Below are 6000 nucleotides of genomic sequence, written 5' to 3'. Positions count from 1 at the left end.
TTCTTTGATATAATGAGAGCAACTAAGAACAGAGCAGGGAGGAAGAGCAGGAGGAAAAGATTAACATTAAACAGAGACATGAGGTGGGAGGGAAAGGGAGAGAAAAGGGAAATTGCATGGAAATGGAAGGAGACCCTCATTGTTATACAAAATTACATATAAGAGGTTGTGAGGGGAATGGGAAAATAAACAAGGAGAGAAATGAATTACAGTAGATGGGGTAGAGGGAGAAGATGGGAGGGGAGGGGAGGGAGGATAGTAGAGGATAGGAAAGGTAGCAGAATACAACAGTTACTAATATGGCATTATGTAAAAATTTGGATGTGTAACCGATGTGATTCTGCAATCTGTATCTGGGGTAAAAATGGGATTTCATATCCCACTTGAATCTAATGTATGAAATATGATATGTCAAGAGCTTTGTAATGTTTTGAACAACCATTAAAAAAACAATAGATAGAAACAAAAAAAATAAAGAAAATCCATTCAGTCACTTTACATCTTATAATTGGGGAGTTTAATGCCTTCAAATTCAAGGTTTTTATTGAAAGATACAGAATTATTTCTGACTTATCTTATTTATTTTTAGTTTCTTTTTCTGCTTTCTCTTTAGATCTTTTTCTCGGTTTTCCTCCATTACACTCTAGTCTGTTTCTGTGGGTTGGGGTTTTCTTCTGGGATAACTTTGGATTTCCTTCTTTGTCATTTGTGAACATGCTGTCATTTTTGTTTTTTTCTTTGGGCTTCCTCTGGGATTTATAAAATTTTTACAGTTACGAAAGAGCATTTTAAGCTGAACAGAACAGAACCTCCCTCTGCTCTGATACAAGTACTCTGGATTCCGTCTTTTTCCTTGTAACTTCTGCTTTGGCTGTCTTAGTTTTTGTCTCCTGGTTTCGTGAATTCCTTAGCCTCTTACTGTGGCCATGCTTAACACTCACCATTTTGTTTTTAACTTTCCTATTTGTTATTTGAACGTTTAAATATCCCTGTTATGTAAGCCAGGCATACTGCTGTATGCATGTAATCCCTCAGGAAACTGAGGCAGGAGGATTGCAAATTGAAAGCTATCCTCAGCAACTTGGCAAAGGCCTAAACAACTTAGTGACACCTTGTCTCAAAATAAAATATAAAAAGGGCTGACTTCCCATTATATCCAACACCTTCAAGAGCCTGTACTCTCACCTGTGGTCTGCACTGGAAGATATGCTGTGTTCCATTCCTGCACAAAGCTGGCTGTGAGATACACCAAGAAACCACACAGCACAGAAACAATTTTGAAATGCAAGGGCAGGCCAGTTCTGAGATCTTAAGAGTGCTGCTTCCACATTGGAAGGAGAGAGTGAGTGCGTGTTTTTGGTTTTCTATGGCGGATAAAAAGGCTTTTCCATAGAATATGATTCACCAAATAAAGCAATGGGTGGGTTGTCCCAGCCCGACAGGTAACACCCAACCCCAGAGCTACAGAGCAGTCTCTACATCACCATCATGTTCCCCTTCTCTGAACTCTCAAGAACTCTGGTGAGGGAGGCCAGCAGGACTCTTCAGGGATAAGAGAATATGTTAGGGATAGTGTATGCACACATATATAGATAGGTAATATGTGTTAGTTTTTGTTTGTAGCTGAGGTGAAGTTTAGTTGGCCTCTGAATGAAAGTCCTTCCTGTGTCAAGGAATTCCCCACCCAACATGGGAATCTCCACGTAAGGCAGGGTCCACCTTCAGTAGATAGGATTAAATATATCAAATGTATTTTTCTGCATCCTAATGTGGTTTGGGGTTAATGCCTAAGGTGTTACCTGTGCCCCCAATGTGCTATGTCACCTGGTAGAAGGTCCAAATCAGGATTTCGGTGGGGGCTCCAAGCTGTGGTCCAGGCTAGCTGTAAGGATGGCCTTAACCTAAAAATGACCTAAGCCCAAGTATTTCCAGTTGAAAATGAACCTGCAGGTCCACCAAGCACAGCCTCCAGAGCCCTCTAGTATGAATCAGGCACACCCTGATAAAGACAAGTCTCTGTCCACAACCCAGTGGAAACTCAGAGTGAAGTCATAGTCATTTGCCTTCACCCTAATGGGAGTCAGAGGTGAGAGGTAAGGGCTGATATTGTCAAACCAGAGGTCGTGACCCAAGAATGTAAGACATCCCTAAGAAACACGGTAATAGCTGATAGGGACTGAAATGGTGAGCAGAGCCCCAATATTTAGTAGAAATTATGGAGCAAGTGAACAGATATTCAGTCAGCTGCACTCATGGCCACATGCTGGAGAGCCTGATGAGGTCCTGCACTAATATCCCAACTCTTGTGATTATCTGCCTGATCCTCTGCATCGTCCTCACTGCTCTCAAACTCTACAGCCACATCTCCACCCTGGTGAGAATGGTGGCTTCCTCTTAAGACTGTCTCCTCAACCAGCTGTCACATCCAGCCCAGGAGAAGCCTCCATTGTTTCCTGACCTGATCACTGTGGTCTGAGTGAGTGAGCATCTGCTGGACCCTTATACTTGAGACTCTAAACCTGGCACTTGAGCTGAGCATGCAGAGGGAATGTCTGTAATAAGTCTGGCATGATTAAGTGTTTCCTGGGCTCAGAGTTAACTTAGAACTTTTAGTTTTGAATTGATTATGTGTATTGCAGGGCCCAGCATTAAGGATTATCATTTTCTTGATAAAGAACATATACAGTGAAATTGTATTGAGTGATTTATGTGAATAAAGCATTGAAAAAAGCACTAGTGTTTGAATATGACTTATTTCTCCCCTACACAGCAGATGCAACACCTTTGCCCATCACAACACTAGCCAGCTTCCTTTGGTCCCTGCCCACTTCCACAGCATTGTCCTAAATTTGCCAATAATCTTGTGGGCTTTACAACATGCTTACTGTACATTCTTTCTTCTTAAATGTACCTGGGTTAGTTTTTGATACTAATCACCATGGTTGCCAGTCACAGTGGCACATGCCTGTAATACCAGTGGCTTAGGAGGCTGAGATAGGAGGATCACAGGTTAATATCCAGCGTCAGCAGTGGCAAGGCACTAAGATCATCAGGGAGATCCTGTCTCTAAAATATATTCACAATTGTGCAGCGGATGTGGCTCAGTGGTTGAGTGTCCCTGAGTTCGATCCCTGGTACCCACCACAAAACCAATGATTGTTGATGTGTGAAAATATGTAGGGTTCATGTGACCTAGAGAGTAAACTCATATGTGAAAATTATACTCCCTAGCCCGAGGCCAAGTACAGGCTTCACTCAGTATCCACAGTGATTTGATTCCAGAACCCCCCCCCTTTGTATACCAAACTCTGCAAATGTTCAAGGTCCAGGTATAAAAGATGCAGTGTTTGCATATAACCTATGCACATCCTCCAGTGTGCTTTAATCCATCTTGAGGTTCCCTATAACACAGCATACAATAGGAACATTATATAGCAGTTTACACTGTGCTGTTTAGAGAATAATGACAAGAAACAAGACTACACATTCAGCACAGATGAACTTATTTTCAACCAAGTTCAATCTATGGTTGATTGAGTCCAAAGATGCAGAGCCTACCGCCTCAGAGCCCAGATGCGAGACACAATAGCACAGAAGTGTGAGCAGAGGTAGAAGCAAACAAAGACACCAGTTAGAGAAGAGGATCAAAGAACCAGGAAGAGCAGCCTTGAGAATTAGAAGCACTGCAGCTCTGAAGTCTGCTTGGTGTTGGCACAAAGAGACCTACACCTCGAGGGCCACCAAGAGAATTTCTGAGAGGCAAATAAGACTACAGAAATGTAACTGGTAAATTTCATTCAGTGCCTACATTTCAATAATGTAGAGAATTGTGTCTCTATTAATTTTTCAATGAAACAGTCAATGTTTCATCTTATCTCAAATCAATAAGCTTCAGAAATCAGGAACAGAACTAGGGAAGGCCTGTTTGCCCTACATGTTGCATAATTAAACTATTCATTTACTATAACTTGTACTTACTAAATTTTTAAAAATGCTAGAACTGTGGCTCAGTGGTTTAGTGTCCTTGGGTTCTATTTCTGGTACCAATGGAGGGAAAAAGAAGAGGAAAAAGAAAAAGTGACTTGGATACCTTGTTCTTTTGCTGAATAAAATTTTGGGGTGGGAGTTTTAATAAATGTGGATTGTTGTGGACACAGTGGAACCACCTCTAATTCCACCAACTCAGGAGCTGAGGCAAGAGGATTGCAAGTTCACTGACATCCTGAGCTAGTTAGTGATAACCCCATTTAAAATAAAAGATGAAGAATGGAGAGGAGAAAGAGGGGTAGAAGGAGAATAAGAAGGAGTAGGAGGAGAGAAAGAAAACAAAAACAGCTAAGGACAAATGGACAACCCTGACCTAAGGCAGAGTCCACGTACAAGCTGCCCATTCCCTCTACTGGGCACAATGACATCTGGCTGTAGAACACAGCAGTAGAAAGTTAATTGATAGGAGAGGGGACACACTGGGACAAGCCTGCTCCCTACTGGCTCATTTGACACTGATTCTTAGGTGGCTCTTGCTTCAGATTATACTTTTCTGTGATTGGCACTGACTGTGGAGAGAACAGATATGAAAATTAATTCAAAACCAATCTCCCCCACCCCAAAGTGATTTTCTGTTTGTTTGTTTTTGTTATTGGATGGTGAGTAGGAGCTGGTGGTGCACCTGGGTAGAGGCATCTTGGAGGGCCCTGGGGAGATGAAACTAGAAAACTGGAACCTGGTTGTTGGTGAGTCTAGCTTTCCTGCTGAGTGTTGTTTCTTTTTAACATCCTTTTACCTACTGGAAAATAAAGGCACCAAACACTCTCTATATGGAAACTCATGATGCCTGAATTGAAGCAATCTAATAAGAAGAAAGGAATTATCAGAGGCTGGAGTGGAGCAGCCACAGTTAAATCATAAATAAGACATTTGGAAAGAAATGCAGAGAAGTTCCTTAACCTCAAACACCCTCTGAAGTCTATTTTAAAATGCATTAATTACTTTTGAATTTATCCACCATTCCGTTTAATGAAGATGATTGTGTTCCTGAATAAAATGGATCTGGCTATGTCATTAACAATATCATGAACAAGTTCCTGATGAAGAGAAATTGTGGGTGTAATGGGTAGCAATGGTGTATGGAATAGAAAAGCAAATAGAGACAGAGGTATGGAAAGGAGAGGAAATTATGAAGGGAGGAGAAAGAAAAGAGAATAAAGTAGACCAAATGAGACAGGAAAAGATAGAGGGAAAAGTGGAGTCAGGGAAAGAGAAAATAAGATGGAGATAGAGATAAGGAAGATAGACAACAGGTGGTAAAGAAAGAGAGACAACATTCACTGATAGAAAAAGGAGAAACACTTCTCATATGCAAAAGGGTCTGGTGGAAATGAGGCCAATTCGTCCTTAAATTACCTGGAAATGATAAATAGAATCTGGATCCACAATTGTTTTTTCAGATTTGATTTTTAAAAATTTACCCATAAGGCTTAAACTTATCTGTTCCCAAATCAATAGCACTAATAGTACTGAAGACACCCCAAAAAACATTCCTTCAAAAACCACTATAGGAATGATGCACCATGTTCAACTCATGAAACCCTTGATGACTCAAAACTGAAGGATACCAACCAAAGGGGTAAGGATTCTGAAAGTCAATCACCAGGTAGAGGACAACTCTCAAGAGTTCAAGGAAGCAAAGTTTGCCGCTCTATCTGCTCCAGGTTATTCTCAACATGTTCCACAATAGATCTGTATTTAAAGCATCCTCAAACAGCCAAGTATTACATGTCAAACCTGACACAGAGAAGGCTTTTGAAGAATTACTATTCACTGGTTAAATTGTAAGTAGGGTTGTTTTTTAATCTGAATCCTCCTCCTAAATCTTTTAAATATATTATCTGTCATCCTGCATCCAGAAAATGATGGCACTTGCAAAGACAAACAAAAATGGTAGTTTACTTTTAAATTTTATTATTATTATTATTATTATTATTATTATTATTATTATTA

Source organism: Marmota marmota, unplaced genomic scaffold (genome assembly GCF_001458135.2).
Source record: "Marmota marmota marmota unplaced genomic scaffold, marMar, whole genome shotgun sequence".
Classification (NCBI taxonomy): Eukaryota; Metazoa; Chordata; class Mammalia; order Rodentia; family Sciuridae; genus Marmota; species Marmota marmota.
Note: the sequence above shows the minus strand (reverse complement) of the source record.